Here is a 25,212-nt window from a genome sequence, read left to right on the forward strand (position 1 = left end):
TAGAGAAGTAACGGTTCTTTGTGAAACATTCATCATGTGGCCAGAGCCTCAATGGAATGACAGATGAGTCCACAATAAAGATGTTGGTAATGGTCTTGACACATGTAAACACACATGGCAGAGGTAACAAGAATAAAAGACAGCTTGATGCACTCTTTGTCACTAAGTCTCTTAGCTTCTAAGAATTGTTCCAGCTTTGGCCACGAATCTGAGCAATTTTGGCTGCCCTGCACTCTGTCTTCACTGCATTCATAAAATGGGGCATGGTTAATGAGTACGAAATGATCCCTGTAGGACATCACTTTTATCAGTTTCCCAGGCTCCCAATCAGTCTGAAATTCTCCTGGATAGGCAAATGGTTAAATAGGTTCTTACAGGAAAACATGGGCAGGGACTCTTTAAAAGGGATTTCAATGACAGGACAAGGAGCAATATTTTAAACTAAAGGAGAGTAGGTTCAGATTAGTTATAAAGAAAGTCTACACTCTGAGGGTAGTGAGGGACTGGCACAGGTTGCCCAGGGAAGCTGCGGATGCCCCATCCCTGGAGGTGTTCAAGGCCAGGCTGGAAGGAGCTTTGGGCAACCTGGTCTGGTGGGAGGTGTCCCTGCCCATGGCAGGGGTATTGGAATTAGATGATTTTTAAGGTCCCTTCCAACCCAAACCATTCTATGATTCTGTGATTTTATCATTCTGTGTTCTCCAGGAATCAGTGTGTCTTTCCTAAATGTTATCCAGATTGTTGCTTTGATGGGAAAGTACACACATCAGTGCTCAAATCTTTCATTTTTACAGCAGGTTTTACTCAATGCTGCTCTTAGCAGAGAATTTTGAAAGAGCCATGTAGACTGTGTTTGATTCTACAGAGATTTTCCACCTTCCCTGCAGTAGACATGAAAACAGTGAAGGGCTGAAGTTAATTGGAGAAGACTCTGGGATAGGGATAGCAACCAAAGAGGTGAAGATTCAACAGTTTAGGGAATTATGATCTCTAACAAGCTCATCTTTTTAGTTTTTAGTCTTACTGTAAAGTGAAGGAGTGCTGCCCCTGTGACTGTGTAGGCTTTTGGTGTATCAAACCTCTGACATCTTTCTCTCCTTTACCAAATATAGAATAACGTATATTTCTTTTACATTGTGTACCATTGCTTTTCAGCATTATCCATCCTACTGGAGGGTACCAGTGTAATTTTTGACTTTTCTCCTGAAACAAATATACTTTAATTCACTTAACAGTAAACTTCTATGGGATTTTTCCTCATGCTTCCCATTCATTTTATTCTTTTTTTTTTTCCTCCATGAACTGTGCAGATAGATCCTTCAAAGAGCTGTGGCTGTAGGCTATTTTTGATTCCTCTCCTTGGAATGGTGCTGTTAAGCATGTCATGAAGACCCTCAGGATTTGCTGCTCTGGCAGAACAGGTACCTTTCCCGTTTTCTCATGCCCAATGTATGCAAAGCAGTTTGTTTATGCTCTAAAAAGACTCTTGATTAACTCTGCAAACAAGATCTGAATATATCTGTCTCAATAGCTTTTATTTGCACATAATGTGTGTGTATTCAGATCAGGTTTTGCATAAAAATAGGTCAATAGATCATATTTGCAAATGTAGGTCTTCTTTCGTATTAAGAGAAGTTACCATTAGAAATCAGCACTTGTTTTCTAATGAAGCAATTAATTAATCACAGCTGTTAGTATAGTGTCACAAAAATCTCTGTAAGATTCCTCAGCCGATTTAGCAACTCATTTAGTGTTGGTGGGGAGATTTTAGCTGCCACCAGTATGATGCAATGTAGACACTTTTAGGGTTCTAATCCTTGTGGTTGTTTGCTTAGTGAAAAAGTTTCTACCAGCTAGACTGATTGCTCTTTCAGTCTCTTAAATCAAACATACCTGGAGGCCTCAAGATGAGAAAAACAAATATTTGGGGAAAAAAAAAAAAAAGTGTTTGTTTGCAGGGTTCTCCTTAGTCTGATTCCTCTCTGACACTTTCATTTTCCTGTCTGTACACTTAAAAGGGATACACAGAGATCCAGGATACCTAAAAGAAATATGAAAGAGCCTAATAATCAGGGCTTGAGAGTTGTAGGAGGAGATTACAAGCAAGAATAGTTTTGTGCTTGTAACTAAAAAGACCAGTTTCAAAGGTCTTTTAACCTTTGTACATGCTTGACTGCTTTGAGATCATTCTGGAGTTCAATAGAAGGAACCAAAAACAAAGCGCAAGGGCAAAAATTTGCACTACATATAATAACGAGGTTTAACAAGCACTTTCTGTTTATTCATTGCATGGAGAAAAAGGCTTGTTTTCCAGAAAATACTTAAGATTTATTTTAACTGACATAAAGAAACATAAAACTGCAGGTTTTGTCTCACTGTAGTAATTTGTCAGGAGGAACATTTACATACAGTGAAAAAAAAAAAAAAGGAAAAAAGAATTATCTGTATATTTTTTGTTATTGTTAAATTGACAGCATTTTTACTGGAATGCAGATGTAGAAAAGATCTCTTTGGGTCCAGACTTCTGTCATTGTGACCAATGTCAACATATAAGTAACTATGAACAATCAGACTAAAAAATATCAAAAAATTATTATTATTATTTGTAATTTAAATTCTGTAATGATTAAAGAGCTTTTATCAAATTTCCAGTCTAAATTTGTCTTTATCTTTTCTAACTACAAAGTAGTACATTATTATATGTACTGTGAAAGAATTAAATTAACAGAGGGATATTGTAACAATTTGTAAATCCAGTTAAATTCTCCAGAGCAGATATTGTGCCAATACAAATATTTGCATGGTACTAAAATTTAATATATGTGGAAGAACATAAATCAAGTAATTCAATGTAAGCTTTTAAAACTTCCACATGATTTTTGCTTCTCACTTTAAGACAAAAGATATGTTAATAGAAATCTCTGACAATGAAATACAAGACTCCCAAGATGTAGGTTATATTTAAAAGACCATAGTAAAAGAATTTCCTTTTATTGTTGTTGTTGTAGTTGTTATAGTTATTTTCATCCATGAAAATCCTATGTAAAACTATTAGTTTTAAAGAAATTTTGAAATTAACTGTGAATTGTTTTGAAGGGTTGGAAGTGTATCTGCGCATATAAGAGAGTTCACTTTGTAATGTGATAATAGCCAAATCCTGCACAGACTCTGACCCTTTCACAAGCCATGCAGGAACAGAAGATCAGGGAAGTTCTTATCTACATGTTAGACACTTCTGCAGGCTTGAAGTGAATCCAAATCTATTTCTGGAAGAGGCACTGTATAGGCTAGGCTCTCTGTAAGGGATACCTCAATGTTTTCTTCCCTGCTTCAAGGAAAATGAGTCATGGGATCTGGTTGTGTTTTATGTCACTCTTGTTGCCCAGGGGCAATCGGGGCATTGCAATGATGTTTCTACCACAATGACAAAAATATGCTGTTTGAGGGGTATTGCTGCTCCTTGCCCCAGAGACAACTCATAGCTGGCTGACTGGCAGAAAGAAAAATGGGGCAGCTTTGAATTGAGCTCTGCTACACTTGGAAAGCAGGTTATGGAGTGGTTATGTACTTCACATTTGCATGCAGCAATAAATGTTGTGCACATTCTAAAAGTATGCATGAAGAGACTACTTAAGTAATTGGATGGTCTGTAATTGGGTCTATGTCACCCATTTTAAACATTTTTCTATTTTGTAACAGTTTATACATACTTTTATATTCATTGTGCTCTGGTAAAGGACGAATTCCTGAGAAATTAGAATTTCAGGGAACTACCATGAACGTTATTCGAACATTATTCGCACTAACAAGTGTTGTTCCTCAGGGGTCAGTGTTGGGACCGGCACTGTTTAACAATCTTTGTCGGTTACATGGCCAGTGAGATCAAGTGCATCCTCAGCAAGTTTGCCAATGACACCAAGATGTGTGGTGTCACTGACATGCTGGAGCAAAGGCATGCCATCCAGAGGGACCTGAACAGATTTGAGGGGTGGGCCTGTGAGAACCTCATGATGTTTAATGAGGCCAAGTGCAAGGTCCTGCATCTGGGCCAGAGCAATCCCAATCCCAGGCACAAATACAGGCTCAGGGGTAGTGGTGGGGAATAGATAGAAAGCAACACCAAAGAGAAGGACCTGGAGTGTTAGTTGCCAAAATACTCAACATGAGCCAGCAATGTGCCCCTGAAGCCCAGAAAACTGACTGTACCCTGGGCTGCATCAAAAGCAGCATGGCCAACAGGGCAAGGGAGGTGATTGTCCTCTACTCTGTTCTTGTGAGATCCCACCTGGAATCCTGTGTTCAGCTCTGGGGTCTCCAGCACAAGAATGACACCAAAATATTAGAATGAGCCCAGAGCAAAGCCATGAAGATGATCAAGGGGCTGCAGCACATCTCCTACAAAGACAGGCTAAGGGAGTTGGGCTTGTTCAGCCTGGAAGGCTTCAGGGAGACCTTACAGAGGCTTTCAAGGACCTAAGGGGGGCCTACATGAAAGATGGGAAGGGACTCTTTGTCAGGGAGTGCAGGGATAGGACAAGGAGTAATGGATTTAAATTGAAAGAGGGTAGATTGAAATTAGTTATTAGGAAGAAAGTCTTTACTCAGAGGGTGGTAAGGCACTGGCACAGGTTGCCCAGAGAAGCTGTGGATGCCTCATCCCTGGAAGTGTTCAAGGCCAGGCTGCATGGGGCTTTGGGCAACCTGGTCTGGTGGGAGGTGTCCCTACCCATGGCAGGGGCATTAGAATTAGATGATCTTTAAGGTCCCTTCCAACCCAAATCATTCTGTGATTCTAAGATTAATGTAATCGGTGTTGTTATAGTTTCACAGAATCACACAGAATCACAGAATTTCTAGGTTGGAAGAGACCTCAAGATCATCGAGTCCAACCTCTAACCTAACACTAACAGTCCCCACTAAACCATATCCCTAAGCTCTACATCTAAACATCTTTTGAAGACTTCCAGGGATGGTGACTCCACCACCTCCCTGGGCAGCCCGTTCCAGTGCCTCACAACCCTTTCAGTAAAGAAATTCTTCCTAACATCTAACCTAAAACTCCCCTGGCGTAACTTTAGCCCATTCCCCCTCGTCCTGTCACCAGGCACATGGGAGAACAGGCCAACCCCCACCTCTCTACAGCCTCCTTTAATGTACTTATACATAGCAATAAGGTCACCCCTGAGCCTCCTCTTCTCTAGGCTGAACAAGCCCAGCTCCTTCAGCCGCTCCTCATAGGACTTGCTCTCCAGGCCCCTCACCAGCTTCGTCGCCCTTCTCTGGACCCGCTCAAGCACCTCGATGTCCTTCTTGTAGCGAGGGGCCCAAAACTGAACACAGTACTCGAGGTGCGGCCTCACCAGAGCCGAGTACAGGGGGACGATCACCTCCCTAGCCCTGCTGGTCACAGTGTTTCTGATACAAGCCAGGATGCCGTTGGCCTTCTTGGCCACCTGAGCACACTGCTGGCTCATATTCAGCCGACTGTCCACCATCACTCCCAGGTCCTTCTCTGCCTGGCAGCTCTCCAACCATTCCTCTCCCAGCCTGTAGTTCTGCTTGGGGTTATTGCGCCCCAGGTGCAGGACCCGGCACTTGGCCTTGTTGACCTTCATACAGTTGACCTCAGCCCATCGGTGCAGCCTATCCAGATCCTCCTGCAGAGCCTTCCTACCCTCGAGCAGATCGACACACGCACCTAGCTTGGTGTCATCTGCGAACTTACTGAGGGTGCACTCAATGCCGTCATCCAGATCATTGATGAAGATGTTAAAGAGGACCGGCCCCAGCACCGAGCCCTGGGGGACGCCACTAGTGACTGGCCTCCAACTGGACTTGGCTCCATTTACCACAACTCTTTGGGCCCGGCTATCCAGCCAGTTTCTAACCCAACGAAGCGTGCGCCAGTCCAAGCCAAGAGCAGCCAGTTTCTTGAGGAGAATGCTGTGGGAGACGGTGTCAAAAGCCTTGCTGAAGTCAAGGTAGACCACATCCACAGCCTTTCCCTCGTCCACCCAGCGCGTCACTTTGTCGTAGAAGGAGATCAGGTTCGTCAAGCAGGACCTGCCTTCCATAAACCCATGCTGGCTGGGCCTGATCGCCTGCTTGCCCTTCAAGTGCTGCATGATGACTCCCAAGAGGATCTGCTCCATGAGCTTCCCTGGTACTGAGGTCAAACTGACCGGCCTGTAGTTCCCCGGGTCTGCCCTCCGGCCCTTCTTGTAGATGGGCGTCACATTTGCTAGTCGCCAGTCAGCTGGGACCTCCCCCGATAGCCAGGACTGCTGATAAATGATGGATAGGGGCTTGGCCAGCTCCTCTGCCAGTTCTCTCAGTACCCTCGGGTGGATCCCATCCGGCCCCATCGATTTGTGCACATCCAAGTGCCGTAGCAGGTCACCAACCAGTTCTTCGTGGATGGTGAGGGCCACATCCTGCTCCCCGTCCCCTTCCACCAGTTCTGGGTACTGGGTATCCAGAGAGCAACCGGTTTTGCCGCTAAAGACTGAGGCAAAGAAGGCATTAAGCACCTCCGCCTTTTCCTCATCTCTTGTAACTAAGTTTCCCCCCGCATCCAGTAAAGGATGGAGATTCTCCCTACTCCTCCTTTTGGTGTTGATGTATTTATAAAAGCGTTTTTTGTTATCTTTAACAGCAGTAGCCAGATTGAGCTCCAGATGAGCTTTGGCCTTCCTAATCTTGTCCCTGCACAGCCTCGCTACATCCTTATAGTCCTCCTTAGTGGCCTGCCCAATTTTCCAAAGATTATAAACCCTCTTTTTTCTCCTTAGCTCAAGCCACAATTCTCTGTTGAGCCAGGCTGGTCTTCTTCCCCGCTGGCTCATCTTTGGGCGCATGGGAATAGACCGCTCCTGCGCCATTAGGATTTGCCTCTTAAAGAGCGCCCAGCCTTTCTGGACCCCTCTGCCCTTCAGAACCGCCTCCCATGGGACTCCACCAACCAGTGACAACCAGTTTGGAAAGTACATGCAAAAAAAGCTCTCTTGGGAACCTTTGTTTGTTCATCCTTATTATTTCCAGATTTGAATTTATGAAGTTCAGAAGTTTAAAGCTGTAGCAGTTCTTCACCGCCACAAATCTGTGACAGGTCTTAATCCAACAAAATAGGTTATGAAAGCCAGGTTGGTTTTATTCCAGCTCTTTTATTATCACTATCACTAAAGTTTATGGAAGGACTCCCAATCTACACTTGTTCAGTGTCACTGATCTCTAACAAGTACCAGAGATTTAACTGTTTATTTCCAAAGGAACTATGGTATATGCACCTAGAAACCTTTTTTTTTTTTCTTTTTTTGTAAGCTTGTCTAAGAAATTGAATCCTACTATACATGTTAAACAGATATAGCTTCAAAGAAAAGCAGGGCAAATGTGTCTGAAATGTTTCTACAAACCTTCAGGCTTATTTCAGTCAGAAGAAGAAGCACCTTGTCTGTGCCTCCTTTTGTTCCTGTCTAAAACATTCATGCAAGTATAGATTTGTTTACGCAGGTATCTACGAAGAGACAGAATTACTTTAAAAAGGGAGTTCTACGTCTAGAAAAAATCATTTTTCTTTGAAAATTTTGTTACCAGCCTTTTTTCTTGTTTGCAAAGTCACCGTCATTCACATAAGATGAGCAAAAAACAACGACAACAAAAGCACTTAATGGAAGTAGTTAGTTAGAAACAACAAACAGCAGCAAACAAGCAAGTGATTTTTTCATGATATTGTATAGATTACACTTGATTGGTGTAATTATTCAGTCAATATCTTCAAAACTCAGGTAGGCCTATATATTATTCCTGAACAGAGGAAGGGTTAGATGTGTTATAAAATGTATTGACAGTGAATAATTTGATGATGGTGATGAAAAATACAGTTTGATAACAAATATATTTATTTAGATGGTGGTAATTTTAGGAACAATTTTCCATAACAGACTAAAACTGTTAAAATAATATTTATATCAGTCTTAAGGAGGTTTGACAGTCAGTGATCCTGTGTTAGTGCTATGATAATAAGAATTTACACAGAGAAAAAATCGTGGCAAGGAGGGAGCTATGTTGCTCATGCATAAAGCATACTAGGCAGCATCTTATCTCTCTTAGGAGACTGTTGTCAGTACCTAAAAGTGGAGGGGAGAGTTCAAGAGGCTATATATCAGCCTATACAGACTTGCACACAATTTTATTTCAGCTCTCCAAAATGGTCTGAAAATAGCACAAAATATTTTAACAAAATAGTTAAAAATAACAACCTATGACCCAGGCGTAACTTTTGCCTAAAGATTTTCTACTTCCTCCTGCTCCTGACTGGGTCAGCTCTGAATAATTGTGTACACTGTTTTTGTAAAGAGGCATCCTTAAATGCAGTATTTCCAGTCTCTGGAGAGCCAATAGGCGTTATCTGTCCCTTGGTGTGTCTGCATTTTATTAAGATGCATTAAGATTGTGAAAAAACAGGTCACACAGGTACTGTAAGAGAGATTAGTTCCTCCAAATTATTTATGGAGTTTTATTTAGAGGACAGTAGGCAGATTTGTATAGACAAATAATTTTTGTAAAGAAAAAAACATGTCAGGTATCCAAGTCTTGGTACCCGATTCTCAAGCTTTCCTTGACCACATTGGAGTCTTTATTGAAATAATCCACTAATATTGCCCTAGTTCAACACCGTCAGTATAGAAGTGGGTTGGATTTGAATTGACAGAGTTGCATATTTCCCCAGCCCTGGCAGAGCTCCTTCTCCCACTTTTACTTGTTTCTGTCTGAAGGGGAGGGGAGCAGGAATCCAAGGCTGAAGCTGGTATTGTTGACTTTTTAGGGGTTCCCCTTTTATGTTGCCTTGAATGAAAGGATTCTCAGCTAAATTGTAGCCAAATCTGTAAGCCCATGGGATCTGGTCCAGGGCTTTGGAGAATTATATCATTTTGATATTGTAGGTGAGGGAGCACTGCAAGCTTTTTGTGCAAAATATGTGAAATTATCTGTCAGCAATAAAGCAGACAGACATTTGAAAGTGAATAGCTTGTTTTGAACAGCTATGGATGACCTCAAATGATTAGATAAAAAGACAAGTACAATTTGAAGCAAATATAATTCCAGGAGCTTTAGATGCTACATCCAGCTCTGCTGCAATATCTAGATGCTCTTGTGAGCAACCGGTAAGACTGAAGAGGTCTGTAATAAAGAGCGTGACTATTCACATTTGGGATAACATAACCACTCAGAGGATAGTTTTCAGAGGAAATGATCTAATAGCTTCAAAGTGGTAAAGTCAAAAAAGCAGCAGGAGATGAAATACATGCTGTGTGGTTGTTGTTTTTTTTTTTTTTTCATTTGGGAAGGTGTTAAAATGCTCTGTAAGATCCTCCTTGTACTTCACAGTTACCATTGCAGGCTGGTGGAAATATATACATCCAATGAAAATCATGGTGTGGGAGAATTTGTCTCAACTGCCTAGAATACTTGAATGTGATCTTGTGCCTGTCCCCAGTGTCCTCTGCTGTTTAGGAGACTGCTCAGCTGTAAGTCCTGGCCCCATACTGCTGAGTTTGCAATAAAAACTTTTGAATCCATGAATAAGGAGAGCTGCGTTCTGTCAGAGTTATTGTAACTTCTGAATGGCCTTGATAAACAGCACTGAGACAACAATGTTCCCCATTTGACAAACAAGCATTGTCCTTGTTTTAAGGTCTTTGTATGCTGTATCACCAATCTCTGATTTGGATTGCCTGTTTCCAGATACTAATTTAGTAGAGATATTAATGAAGGATAATGTTAGAAGAAATTCTGTGTGTATGCAATTCACTTTTCTCTCAGGCAGTTTCTCTGTAAATATTTTAAATTTTTAGAACCCACTTTTAATCATCTCAAAAACATGAAAGAGATAAGAGTTAGTTTAACAAAGAGCAAATTACGTATCTTTCAGAATATTTACTCTTCTGGAAAAGGTTCTTGACCTTCAGCTTGTGTTGTCTTAGTTCTGCTTTCAATGCGATCTTTTAGGTTTCAGCAATTATTACATATTTATGATACAGCACTGCTTGAAAACCTTAGTCATTCTCTTGTATATAAGAGTACCTCATACCTGCAGTGTGAGAAATTCTGCATCTTAAAGACATTACACATATATACACATATAGACATAGCCAGATAGGAAAATAATTTTTTCCTCTATTGGTGTGCACTGGGGAACTAGAGGACAGACAATGTGAATTTTTCAAGTTAATGAGAAGACTGTATGAGAATTCGGAGTTTGCATGCCCCAGACTAACAGTTTAACCACAGCTCTGTCTTCTGTGAATATAGCCTTCACACAGACATGTCCAACCTGTGGATCTTGAACCTTTGTGGTTGTTTGGGTGCAACTCATGCTGGGGCTATACCACACTACAGGTGGTGGGACTGTGCTCATGCAGGTTGTGTGAGTACTCTGAAACCTTAGCTGTGGGATGAAGAGTGCTTATAGGAGTAACTAGGCTGTTTAGCTGGCATTGCTTGGACACCTCCAGGGCAGCTATTCTCTCAGACCAGCCTCATCCTATGCTGGAGACGTGAGACAATCTGCAGAACTGTTCTCATCTGCTGCCCATTTACCTTCCTGGCCCTAACTTGCCCAATACAGAAGACCTCAGCACTGTGCAGAGTTGGTATGTAGGTCACAGGACTAGACGTATGTACACACCTGCCCTAGGTGCTGAATTAAACATCCCGTATTATCTGTTAAAGAAAAAATATTATTTTTTTTTTTTCATCATTGCATATATTCTGTGGGGGAATTTCCCAGGGCATTGCTATAAGTACACCTCAGTCACTTATTTGTTTGTAGATACATCCTGGATGCTTCTCAAAGATCACTTTCATTATGCAAAGCACTTGTATCCTCAGTTATAATTCAATTGCACCTACATTTCACCTTATAGGAAGGCTCTTTCCCTCTCTTTCCTTAGCACAGCTTTTCTACAAGCAGCATTTTATTGATATCATGACTGTTTAACTACTGTCCCAGGCCAATGAACATGAAAGAGATGTTTAGCTGTGAATTCCTACAGTCTGCAACTATCAGTACTCTTTTCATCCAGCAGCCACAACTGCCATTACTTCTGCCCACCTGGGACAGAGCAGTGGTGAAGGCAGCTGGAAAGGGTAGCTCTGCCTGCAGAGGATGCAGACTGGTCCAATAACACAGCTTCTTGGCATCCATTCTCACCAGTCTGCCCCAAATGAATCTCAACAACTGCACATGGGTATATGTTGATAAATCATGATGGGAAATACAGAGGGAAGTCTTCGCTTTCAAATTTGTTTTCTTCCCAACTAGTTTCTGCTCTTCTGTTTACACTGCTGAGATGCTTCAGCTAAGCTTTTGACTGTGAGAGAGTCAAAAGTAGGATGAAACAGCTATTCTGCTCCAAGCACCCTATCCCTGAATGGACTATTATAGGGAAACCTGCACCGCAAGAGAGGAGTGTTCTGGGATCCCATCTGTACAGTCTAGGCTGAGCCCTGGTTTAAAACTGGCTCTTAACACAAGTCCAAAAATAGATTAAGTATATTTATTCATGCTTTAGCTGAAATTAGCATGCCAAAACCAACTTTGCTGAATGAGCATCGTAAAAAAGACATATTTCATTTGTTGCTAGTAATGTTGTCCTATCTCTGGGTAATAGATTTCTACTTTACAAAATAAAACCAAACAAAAAACATATACGAGCTAGAATCAATAGTTATCCAAATGTAACATGCTCAAGACTAGGAATCATTTAAAAAGTAGTGTCAAAAACAGAATGCTGTAAAAACTTTTCTTACCTGCGGGTGTAACAGTAGTTTAGGTTACTGTGAAAATATATTTATCTTGCTTCATGTACTTAAAACCATTTCCTGGTGAATCCTCAAAGTCTTCAGCCTGAAAAATATTCTGCCCTGTAGCAGTAAGGGGTAAATCATAATGGGTCTGAGATTCTAGTTGAAACTTTCTTCCAGTCTCACTAGAGGGGTTATGGCTGAAGCATCTTGAGTAGAAGAATAGATGATAAGAAAGACAACTTTTGTTTGTCTTTCTCTGTGGTCTCAAGGTTTTTATTTATTTGTGTCTTATACAAGGGGATACTAGAACATTTCTGAAAACCATCTGAAAATCTTGAGGAAAAGAGTAAAGGAAGATATGGCTTCTCTTATAAAAACACTGCAGGTAAATGTTTTAGTACACACACAAATCTAAGCCAATGCAGACCTTTAACATTGCCCTAACACTTGAGCTCCTTGCTGCTTCTGAACCATAATATTTTGTGTATTGTAATCATCTCAATGAAACTGAAATTTATGCTCCCTTTTGAGTTGATTTTATAGTCAATTATCATAAAATACTAGAAAGCAGTATACAGTTGAACACTGAGATCAAAAAATACTCTTGAAGACATTTGAAATTCATGTCAGGCTTTATGAAATATGCAAAAACATACCAAAAGCAATAACTCCCCCGCCAAATATGTTCAGTTTGTTTTAAGCCAAATGTTTATTTTTGAAAACATTTTGCATCTATTTTTACAATATTGAGTGTCCTCACAGGAAATGTTTCCTCATAAGTTAATATCTGCTGTTAAGATATGAAGATATGGATACTAAGTTATGAAAATATTGGAATATGCATTTGTTTTCAGGTGTGAGCTCTTCGCTCTAGGCTTTTGGGGTCAGCAAAGGCTGGTTTTGCCCCTCCATAGGGCCACTGTGTGCTCTGAAGTCTGTGTGCTGAGGAAGAGCAGTTCCACCCTAGGTTCACACAAATTATCTTTGTGCCCCTGCCTGACCCTGTCTTTGTGAGGGTAAAAAAACTGTCCTACTTTCTGTAAATACAGCTCAACGTGTGGAGAGAGGAATTTGGCCAGCCATGATCATACAACAGATGCACATAACTCTCATGTTTTCCCGTGACAAACTTGTTTGCTGCATTTTTGGATTGGCTTCCATTCAGATAGAGCCATGCTGGCTTTTTTAAAACTGTCAGACACAAAGTAGTGTACAATTTCTATTTTTATTTTTCCTGGTTATCTGCACTACTTTCCTCTGATGTTATTTCTGTTAGCAGTTCTGGCTGTAGAGGTTTTGAGAAAGCTATCTTGTAATCTAATTCATGTCAATTAGTCATCAGTCCAGACAAAAGCCCTCTTATTCAGTTTGTGTAGTTAGCCCCCAATAAATCTTTCATGTGCTCTATCAGCATATATGGTAGCATTTTTTTTTTCTTTTCTTTTTTTTTTTCTTGGTCCTCATTTTGTAGCTTTTATCGACAGCTCCTCTCAGGGGACCTAAACCTGTCACTCTGTCTTTATTTTTGATGTTCTTACCCATGACAGCAACATAATTAAAAAGTGCATGGATCTTGCAAATTACATACATCTTTCCATTAATGTTTAACTAAGCCTTTTTGTGCTGTGTGAGTATAACCCACCTAACTCTTTATTAAGAAGAATGGATCAAATTGAATATGACACATTGCTCCATGAAATTAAGAAACAGAGTGAAGAAGTTTATAGGGGGGGAAACCCAAGAATTTCTTGGAGGTGAGTTTGTCATGTTCAGAGGTGGTTGTGGCTTGCCATGTGGTCTGCCTGGGAACTCATGAATGAGCTGTAGCTTCAGAATGCATTGGGCTCCCACATTGCTACTCCATTTGGTAGACATTGATCACTACTGTGATTAACACAGGGGCAGGATGACCCAAGTGAAAGAGGCTTAAAATGAAGCATTTTATGGAGAACTATGCATTAGTGAAGTGTAGCAAATGAGCCAATACTGTGGGCAAGCTAAGGCAAGAGACCTCACAAATCTTTGTACAAATGTTTTCAGGTAGAATTACAAAAATTGGAAAAATAATCTCAGTTTCACTGTTAGTTTTGCCTATTCTGGCATGTGTACAGTCTGTTTCTAGATGTAAACCTTAAGCTTAGATATTTTTGGTCAAGTTCTGCCCTATAGTTGGTAGAAAGTGTCCCAGATAGTGAAAATCAGCTAGAGGTAAATGTGAGGGTTGCATTTTCCTGAACTTAGGAAGCAAGTGTAAAAGCTGCAGGAAGAAATGCCTGGAGGGAAAAGACCTTGAGAACAAATGAATTCCACTGATATGTAGGTCTCTGGAAATGAGGAAGAAAAATGACATCAGAGGGCAGAGGCAGAAACTGCAAAGCCAGAGTGGGAACAGGCAGTTATCCTTCTTAGTTGGCAAGAATCACAGACTGTCCTCATGGCATGCAGTGGAGAACTGTCTGATGGCAGAGGCTGCAGGACTGCATTCTTCACAAGCACGGTTCATTTGTCAAACAGTCCCAGAATTCCACAAAAAGTGCAGTCATCCAAGAGCCCTGCATTGTACTGTGTTGCCAAGGGTCGACAGCAACTTTGCTTGCATTGGTGATTCCTATGAACTGTAGCAGCCCTGGGTGAGGATCTAGGGATGGTTTGAAAGAGAGGAGGGATTGGTAACATTCACCCTTGTTTTTGCAGCTGAAGATAAAAATCCTGATGGTTTCAGACATGAATAGATATATTCTGAAGCTGAAGAGATGTAGAAGTGATGTTAAGAGGTTATTGCTCTGATGTTACTGAGATGTTCACAGCCATAGGATGATGTTTCAAATGAATGCTGAATGTAGATGCAGTTTATTCCATAGGTACAGGTTGGGTGGCTAAATCTCATGAAAAAATTTTAGTTTCAGATTGACGCATGTTAAGTAACAGGGAAGACTGAAGTATCAGCGGGGTTTACACAATATAAAAGGCTGTTTAGCAAAGAAAATAAATGGGCATTTAAGTCCTCTAAGGGTAGGAAAAGAACTAATGGTTACTTATTTTAGCTAAATTTTCATCAGCTGAATCATCTTTGTAGCCTGATAGTCTGAAAATGGCAAATCTTTCTTCTGTTTATAAGCTTCCTGTTGATCCGCTGGAAAGTTTTCTATGAGAAATAATCACATCAAACTCAATCTAGACAGCATGGTATAACAGCTGAGTCCATGGTGAATTTAAGTAATGCTTTAATCTAGCCCATTTCCTTTCAGAATAGCCTTGAAAAAGCAATTGAATGTCTCAGTTCCACCATGTGCAAAATAATGATAATACTTATCTACCTTATAATTAAGGTTGGGAATAATTAGTATTTAAACAGACTTCTCAATAAAACATAACCTGTTTGCAGGTCTACTTGTATAATCACAGCCAGTCTTGCCATCAGAATAAATAGGCCACTTATCTGTGTAATTATCAATGAGAAATTTACACTGCTGTTGATAATATGTTGTTATTGTGCCATCTGAGTCTTTTAAAAATGAAATGGTCATATGCCACACATATGCACCACACATACACACACACATATATGCATTCTTCAGTCTAGATAAATAGGTAAGGGTTTTCCAGTTAAAAAAAATTAGCTACATAGTAATAAGAAAAATACACTGAAGGCAAGGTTAGTAATAGAGAGTATATGATATTCAAATTTCAATCTATGCATATAGCTTGAAAGGGTATGTGAATTGAAAGAATTATATATTTTGGCAGACCAGTGGAAAAGTCTATTTCTATCAAGCTCAGAAGAAACTGGTGTTTTTAAAATATATATCAAAGAGGTGACTGAGGTGTTGAGATTTTTAGCGTGCAAAGAGAGATCATGTTAATTACCAAAATGAGACTTTATTTAATTTAGGAAAGACTCAGGGGAATATCAAAGTATTAATGTAACTTCCACAAATTATAAAAGTGAGAAGTGAGGGATTCTTTCAAAGGAATGTTATATAACCAACATTGCCTTATATTGTTCTCCCTACTATGGAATCCCTGTAGGAAAATGGATTTGTTGAATCAACTTTGTCATTACAACCTGTCTCCTGACTTCATCCTAATGTTGAAGTTGATCCCATGTTGTACATTATCCACTTTAGTTATGCTAGGTTGACATTTAGGAGATTTCAGACTTCTAGTGTTAACTGCAATATGGGGAGAATTTTCAGCAAAATTTGTAATTCTCATGTAGAAGATTTGTCCCTGACACCTCTGGAGACTTTAGTAGAGCTTATGAGGCATAGAGGTTGCAATCTGGCAGAACTGTGTATCTGAGAGTTCTTCAGGATGGAGTTTTCTTCGCCAGCTGGAGGAGGAGGGAACAGAGGGGACTGCATACTTATGAGAGAAGATGACTTGGGTAAAAGCCAGATCTTCTCTACCAATTCTCAGCCTAAAGGAGGGTGTTTGTGGGCCATAATACTTAACCTATTTTGAACGTGTCTGCTTGCTGTAATGTTGGAGGAGAGACTCTGCTGCGCTCATTCTAGATCTTGGACAAGGGTTCTGAATTTCTGAGGATTAAATTCCTTATGTAGTTGCCAAATGCAAGATTTGGGCTCCAAACCTTATCATGTTTCACTGGTGTCGTTATAAACCAGATAGAAATTATATTACATAATGCGTGCTTCTTTTGAATGAAAGAGGCAACCTGTAATGTCATTTTAATTTTATTTATTTTTTTTTTTTTTTACTGCAAAAGTATTCAAGGGAAAAACAGTTTCCAGAAGAAGATGAGCACTTGCAGAACCTAAATTTTTTTTTTTTTAAAAAAAGCATACCCAACAGTTTTAAGGTACCCTGGAACCGGGAATATATGTTGGTTCCAGCAACTGAAATGAGATATTTTCATTCGGTATAGAAGTTCCTACTGAGAAAGTAGCTGCATCTTTTCTTCCCCTTGTTCGAAATAGTATCAGGCTTTACTGTCATTTTTTACTAACTGTCATTTACTAACATTTTTTACTTTACTTTTTTTTTTTTTTTAATTTCTTCTTAGCCTTCTATTCAAGCTAAGATTCACCAAAGTTACATGTGCTAATTTGTATTAATTTTTTCTCCAGTTGTTTTCCACTGATTCTGTTTTGAATAAAAACCCTTGGTCATTTTATTCAAATTAATAATCAGAAATGGGTTGTGCCATTTAAACATTCTGTGGATGACTGATTATGTGTACCACTAAACACTAGAGAATTTACTGAAATAGATAAAATGGTCCTGGTAGCAGGATAAATAAGACCAAAGACACTTTTATGAAGTTTGTTTCATGTGAATACAGATGTCTGAGATCTTTGAAAGGAATATTATTGCTCTTCTGCAGCTCACTCCATTACAGGTCTTCAAAGATTGCTCTCCTCAGTGAAAAAAATAAAGATAAAAAAATCAATGCTTTCTTCCATCAAATTTCTGTAACCAGAACAGATGTGAAATCACTACAGTATAAAAGTATGTGTGAATAAAACTGATGTAAATCAGTGTGAATTTACTGAATTAGTATTTTCAAGAGTAAATAAAATAAAATAAAATAAAATAAAATAAAATAAAATAAAATAAAATAAAATAAAATACTTATTGGACTCTTTTTGAAAAGAGCTTTTATTCTGGTCCATGCACTTGTTATCCCATGTCATAGTGCTTTAATGGCAGGCTCATTGAGATGCATCAATTAGAGAGTACCTTCCAGATTTGTACCTGAATGGCATAGATATTCCACTTTATTGTACTGTGACTCTATTCTCTATGTGGTGGTATTATTAATCTGAAATGAATAAGGCTGGTTCCTTAATGATGATTATCTCAGTATCAAAAAGTGGATATTTATATCCAAATATCTCTTCTCTTCACCTCGTAGCTATGATACCAGTCTTCTGTTGTGCAGCAAGAGGACAGTGGAAATCAGTTACAGCCAAAGCAGTGAAGAATATTTTAAAAACTATTTAAAAATTTCCTTACCATCCCTGGAAGAAGCAGGATAGCTCTCTTAAAAGCATTTTTCCCATCTTTCAACTAGTGCTTCAATGGAAATAAAAGGCAAAATTAGTTTAATTTTCCCCTTGTGAGTTAGAATATTTGCCTCAAAGGACAATATTCTGAACTTAAACGTCTGAGTGGTACTAGCTATAACTGTTATAAGACATTAACAGAAAACCTAAATTTAGATTAAATAGATTAACACTTAGGTTGTTTGATGTGGCAAGTGTGGGCCGTCCAGCTCCAAACCACATGTTTTTATTCTGGTATTTCTCATTGGCCATCTGTTCTTTGTTGTCTGTCCCAATTCTACCATCTGTCCCCAGAATTACACTCAGCACAATGACCTCACCTATGAAGCTGCAAGAAGGCAATAGCTCTGTCAATCAAAGCTAGTAAAGAACCACTGCTTCCTTCTCAGTTCTCTTTGTCCCCAGTGCTAGAAGCAAAGAATACAGATTACTGTCCCAAATTTTGATTCCAATTCTGTCTCTCTTTAACTTCTAGCTTTTTCACATAGCGAAAACCAAGTGATGGCACAGGAGGCAACATTGCTTTACAGAGGACACCTGCAGCTTGCAGAGAAAAAGTGATTCCTGATCAGTCAGGGGAGAAATTTCCTCTATGTCAATGAAAAAAAATATATAAAATTTGACCTTCTCTGCCTTTGATGGCTCATGTTCTCTCAGCTGCTGCATGCTTAGACTTACTTTCTCTCTTTTTTCAGTCCTTCTCTGTGCTTATTCCTATTTATTGACAAATAAGTGAGGGAAGGACTGTGAATCAGACTAAAAGAAATATACTTAGTTGTCTTGCATGCCATTGGTGTCTTCTTGCTTCCTCTAAATGTTCTGGGTTTGTACATACATTCTGAAGTAGACAATCCTAGCACTGCCATTCCCCATAGCAACAGTAGTTCATAGCAGTACAACTTTCAATAAATGAGCAAATGAATAAATATACTCTTTTTTTTTTTTTTTTTTCTTTTTGCATGGATGTCTTTTGTCAGTCTGAACGCTAGACAACTACTCTGAGTTGCCTATTGGATGCCTATTGTCAATGGGAAATCAACACCAGGGGTGAGTAAGTTTGCACTTAAACTGATATGTAAATTGTCTGGATCCATCTGCCTCTTTTCATAGAGTCCAGAAAAAATGCAGATACCTTTAATAGATACATCTAGCTATCTCATGTTAAATGAGATGAAACCTGCACAAAGTCTGAAAGAAAAGGCAAAGTCTTCCTCCCTTACGCTGTGGACTTGCGCATGGAAAAACACTAGACAAATGCTCCATGCCTAAACTTCTTCATTCTTCCCTCATGCACAGCTACTTTATTTTCTTTCTTGTTTGGCCGATTCATTTAGTGTACATCTAGCACTCACTGCATGTAGGCCAAGTGACAGCTCGATTGTGTAAGGGCTGCAGGCAGGTGATGGTGTCCTGGCCCCAGGTGAAGCTATCTGATTGTGAGAAGCCACTGGACATGACATAGTTGGAATTGCTGGATGTAGCAGATAACAATGTGGGAACCTGACAAAGGTTACAGATAGTGCTGTGAAGGATGTCTGGATTTCACAGATGTTTAAGGGAAAGCTATGTAAGAAACGGCTGGATTTCACGGATAATTGGAGGGGAATATCTAGTTAACCATACCAGAAATATCACACAAAGACATGAACACCTAGGTAATGGTTTCAGAAACACTAGTTTTGGCTACATATTTAGCAATATCAAGACCAACACGAAAGAAGTAATCATGGTAGTTTAGTTGTGAGAGGGCAGAGGTGGCAAAAGCAATCTGTCTACTCTGAGTAGACGGAGAATGTCAAGAAACACGAACAGGTATGCAAAGGTATGCGCATGGTGCAATCAGGGCTTCCTGAGGGTACCTCTGCAGCTTCCCTGGGCTCTCTCACCACAGCCTGGAGCAAGACAATAAACCAAACCTGTTCTGACCACACCACGCATGTTGAACCTGCCACTGCAATCAGCAGGACAGGGGCTGCAGAGATACCTTCTCTAACATAGAAACACCTATGGATTGATTAGTTATCTCAGCATCATTGTGCTGGTGCATGCTCCTGGAGAAAGCAGATCAAAGTCCTCCTCACATCCTTGCAGACTACACAAATCCTTGCACCTTGGACAGTTAATATCTCTCTTTTTCTTAATTTTTTCCTAAAGACTATGCTTCTAGTATGTCAGCGAGCTCTCTCACACATTTATTTTATTACCACAAACAATCACTAAACTGCAGAAAGCCACTTCCATAACTCCTGAGGTATAACAATGCTTTCATATTCCTTTGTTGATATTTAAATTATTTGTGGGTGACAAACACAAATATAGAAATCAGAAATATCTATAGCTTACCTTTAGTGCCTTGGTGAGGTCTCTAGATTGAAGAAGACACCTTCCACTTGATTTCTGGAAACTAAATATTTTTTAGTGTCTCCCTACCAGGGAGACACAAAGACATTAGATAGATTCCTTGGTTTCTAACTTCAGTGAGAGAAAGCTTAGTGCTACAGAGGGTTATCCAGTGAGAGCTGCTAAGTGGGAAGACAGTTGAGGCTGGCCATCAGAAACAGTAGCAACATCACACCTCTGAGGGTGTAGATTTTTGAGGTCATCAGTTCATTAAACACATCTGTACACTTGAAAACTAGATGCCACCATCTCTTGTTTGAAGGTAAGTGCCTAACTGAGCAGGGGTCTCTTTTTACATGCAGGAAATAGCACCATCAGTTGTTAGGCAGTCATTCTGAAAGGGAGGACTTTGGGTTCTCTGACCTCCTCAATCTGGAGCTGAAACTGTCATATCCCACCTCCTTCAGGAGTAAACTAAACACCACACATACACTGAATGCCTTGAAGGAAGGTGAGAAAGAACAAGCCTGACTTTGCAGCCAAAACTTAAGTGATCTCAGGAGGAAGAAGGTGATCTTAATGCAGTTGAAGCATTTTATATTAGATATCTCAGGTAAAAAAACTGCCAGTTCCATACACTAGATTTCAGCATTCATTTGACTGGAAGAATAGTGCTTTATGACAAGTTTAGGGTTGTTTGGGTGGATGACGCAGGTTCCCAGGAGGCCTAAAGGATTATATTCCTGTGGGGATTTTACCACAGATTAGAGGCAGATCTGCCTGATCACCCCCTGGCTGAGGCTGAGTCCATCTGCACTTGCATAGATGCCAATAGGTGACTCCTCCCCAGAGGCAGAATCCCTGATGCCAGATGGGTTTTCCCCCATTATTTAATTGTCTTCCTGTATTAGTCCAGGTAGTGTATAAGCATTCTCCTTTGATAAAAATAGGGTGACTCCCTCTGGCAGATGAGTCAGAATCAATTTTATGCTGGTGCTGCGTCATTCACAAGCTTTGTTGTATGGCATGCTTAGCGTGTTTTTGTAATTTGTATTATAACAATTACAGGAAGCCCCGTGTCTCACTGGAACATACTGTGCTAAGGAGAAAAAAAAAAAAATGAAAGAGAGAAACAAAGAAAGAAAATCTTTATATGACATATTACAGAAGCTAAATATATCACATATTATTTCACATTTCAGAGACCTCCACCCAAAAGTGTGTCCATAAAAGAGAAATAAAGGTTCCCAAAATGAAGCCTGAAACATTTATTATTAAGGTACCACTCATGAAAATGATGTAAAAGGCATTCTTTGCACACAACAAAAGAGCACGCTGTTTTGCATGGTACTAATAATGGGGAATGTGGCAGATAACTTTTTCCCTGTTTCTGTGAAATTTGTACTGTTACTAATTTTGTTCCCTGTCTCTATCTTGTGTGGTACAATAAGAACATTGTATGGTAAATCTTGTCTTTCACAGATGCTTATGATCTGCTCATCGCTTTTAAATGTCTAGACCTTGCTACAGAATTACATACAATCTGATAGATTGACATTTTCCACATACACAGAAATATTTGTATTTATTCTTGTTTTAAAATTCATGCTACTTTCAAAAAACGTATTAACCCAGGAACTCAAAGTTAATATATTTAAGCTGTTTTGATAAACACTTTAATCCTTCTCTAGATATGACATTTAACCAGGATGTCTATGAACAGTGTGGGCCCCACATAGGTGGGAGTCCTCCACCCTGTTCATCCTACCATCATGGACCCTGTCAAACAGAAGAAAATTAGAAGCTCTAACATTCAATCTTATTGACATTAAGGGATTATTTAAAACGGTGTCTTTCTTGAAATGTAATTGCGTTGGAAATCCAGTACCACAGCAGGACTTGTAACATAAACAAATATCTACTCATAAATTAATGTTTTTCTCCTTCCTCACAACTGTTAAATAACTTGTGTTTTCTACTGACAATTAGTATGGTCTTTTTCCTATTTTATCTGCACAAAAAAAGGCCCTTTATTTAATGATTTTGCTTGTTCATCTGTATGATAATTCAAAAAGTAGTATAAGAAATGCTTAAACTATTTAAATAATGTTTAATTTGCAAATATATATATATATATATATATATATTTTACACAGAAATGATGTTAGAACTTAGCAAAAATGATATACATTTTTCCCACCAGAAAGTTTAGTACCATTGTTTATTTGTCTTTATATGTGTTATGTGTGTGGGTGTTCAGATATATTTAGTTTTTTGTTTTGTTTTGTTTTGTTTTTAATTTTGTTTACTCTGTTAGCAGTGATTTTGTTCATACTTTTATTCTTCACTAATTAAAATTTGATGTTTCTTAAACAAATTTACAGTACAGCCAGGTTTTCACATACAAATATAACATCTATAATTTATTTTACTGTATGTTTATGAATGTTAAATTGGATGAGAAATATGTCAAGCAGCTGAAAGACAATGAACTTAGCTTCAGAGAGTTCATTAAACATTCAAAAACATTTGGAATGAAATTACTAAAACTCAGTTAATGTATTTCCAATGGCTGGGTTTTCACTTTTTCCATTTGCTTACATAGCAGAGAAGAGGAAACAAGCAAGAGTGCCAAGGTTGGTATAGCAAATGTCACTGCACACCTCAGAACTGCATTTATTTCTGTTTGTGTAAACTGGTTATTGTTAAACCACTTATATATCTGCTGGCCAAAACTGCTAGATACAGAGGAAGCTATAATGTTTAAGTATTCTAAATGCTTTTGATTTAGTTTTCTGAGGCAGTTAATATAAAAGATCTCAAGTGGAATCTTGTAGAGACCTACATAAATTATTTTTAAGTGGGCAAAGTGCATTTGAACTTCACAAATGTGAAGGAAGGGATATAAAGGTAAACTATGATTTTAAGTGATTGTTCTGTAACTCGATTCACTGTGTATCAATTGCAAAAGGATATGTTAAATATCTAACTAAAGTTTTCTGGGACCAGAGACCTAGAGGGTTGTGTAAAGAGGAAAGCTTTGGTTAAAATGAAGCATTATAATGGTGCACTAGGGCATAGTGTACAGAAGAAGGTGCTGCAAAACAAGACTCTTGTAAGAACTGGGTCTCACTAGCTACAGGCAATGTGTTTCAACTCACATTCCTATATGTTTGTGTCATATAAACATATTAGTATTTATACATAAAACACACATTTATATATATATATATATATATATATATATAATACCTCAGTTCAAACTAGTTTTGATGAGACTAAATTGTGGTCTTCCAAATTGATTGCAAGCTTCAGGAGGTGCAAAGAAGCTTTATGGGCTCTGCTAGACTGGATAAGTGCAGAGAGATGAGAGGTGGGTAACCAGAAAAGCAGCAGCAGGACAAACTTTCCAGAGCTATTCTCACCTTTTTCCACAGAGCCCAGGCAGCTTACTGGGGAATGGGGTAAAGGAGAGGTATCTTCACCTTACCCTTTTTACATGCAGGCAGAGGTTAATGCTCTGGACAGGCTGGTGATTTAATTTTTCTCCTTGAGCAGGGATAGAATCATAGAATGGCTTGGGTTGGAAGGGATCTTAAAGATCATCTAATTCCAAACCCCTGCCATGTGCAGGGATGCCACTCACTAGATCATGTTGGCCATGGCCTCATCCAGCTTGGTCTTGAACACCTCCAGGGATGGGGTATCTACAACTTCTCTGGGCTATCTGTGCCAGTGCCTCACTACCTTTACAGTGAAGAATTTCCTCCTAATATCTAGTCTAAATCTATCCTATTTTAGGATATAAGATTTAGTTTTAGTGAGAAGGCAGAAAGGTTCATGCTAAGAAAGGAAGTAAAGAAAAAAAAAATAAAAATCCCTAATTTCAACGGAGAAGGGGAAGGGGAAGGGGAAGGGGAAGGGGAAGGGGAAGGGGAAGGGGAAGGGGAAGGGGAAGGGGAAGGGGAAGGGGAAGGGGAAGGGGAAGGGGAAGGGGAAGGGGAAGGGGAAGGGGAAGGGGAAGGGGAAGGGGAAGGGGAAGGGGAAGGGGAAGGGGAAGGGGAAGGGGAAGGGGAAGACTCACTGGAAAAGTGAAATGAGTGGGTTGGTGGTGTAGAGGGAGGGGATTGATTTTGCTGTTTTTAGTAACTGAAAATGCAAATGTCTGTGTTCACCCCATGAGCAGTGATGCTTTTCCAGAGAAAAATAAATAAAAAGAAAAGAAAAAAAGAAAAGAAAAGAAAAGAAAAGAAAAGAAAAGAAAAGAAAAGAAAAGAAAAGAAAAGAAAAGAAAAGAAAAGAAAGGAAAAGAAAGGAAAAGAAAGGAAAAGAAAGGAAAAGAAAGGAAAAGAAAGGAAAAGAAAGGAAAAGAAAGGAAAAGAAAGGAAAAGAAAAGAAAGGAAAAGAAAAGAAAAGAAAAGAAAAGAAAAGAAAAGAAAAGAAAAGAAAAGAAAAGAAAAGAAAAGAAAAGAAAAGAAAAGAAAAGAAAAGAAAAGAAAAGAAAAGAAAAGAAAAGAAAAGAAAAGAAAAGAAAAGAAAAGAAAAGAAAAGAAAAGAAAAGAAAAGAAAAGAAAAGAAAAGAAAAGAAAAGAAAAGAAAAAAAGAAAATCTGTATTATTTAAAACTAACATTATCAAAGTGGTACAATCATCCTGTAGGGTTTTTATCCCCTTTTGCTGAATATAGAGAGAATCAGATGAGTATCTTACCCAAATGTCTTTCTTTTGGCTCACAGACATTCATAGAGATGAATCCAGGCCTTGATGAGACAATGAGGGCAAAAGATATAGAAGATAAGGCTTTTTGGAGGCTAGATCAATTTTCAGACATTGCATTTGAGACAAAGTATTATTTCTACTGTCTACTCTTATAAAGGAAGTCAGCTTTTCTTTGCTGCTCGGATATAGAAAGTGGGTCACCTTTTAGGTCCAGAGACCATTATTTCAGGAACAGTCTGTCTTTCAAAGCCTCCAAAATAACACACACACACATGTACAAATACATACACAAACAGAAGAGGAAATGACTCTACATT

General features: G+C 39.1%; 1 long non-coding RNA gene across 1 annotated transcript; it reads left to right on the top strand.

The window, feature by feature from the left end:
- The first annotated feature begins 1,307 nt into the window (after positions 1 to 1,307).
- On the top strand, positions 1,308 to 21,456 carry LOC110353101 (uncharacterized). Its single transcript, XR_002403150.4, has 3 exons — positions 1,308 to 1,421; positions 18,815 to 18,884; positions 21,380 to 21,456. It is a non-coding gene; the product is annotated as an uncharacterized lncRNA (long non-coding RNA).
- Positions 21,457 to 25,212: the final 3,756 nt, after the last annotated feature.

This window comes from Anas platyrhynchos, chromosome 3, assembly GCF_047663525.1.
Source record: "Anas platyrhynchos isolate ZD024472 breed Pekin duck chromosome 3, IASCAAS_PekinDuck_T2T, whole genome shotgun sequence".
Classification (NCBI taxonomy): domain Eukaryota; kingdom Metazoa; phylum Chordata; class Aves; order Anseriformes; family Anatidae; genus Anas; species Anas platyrhynchos.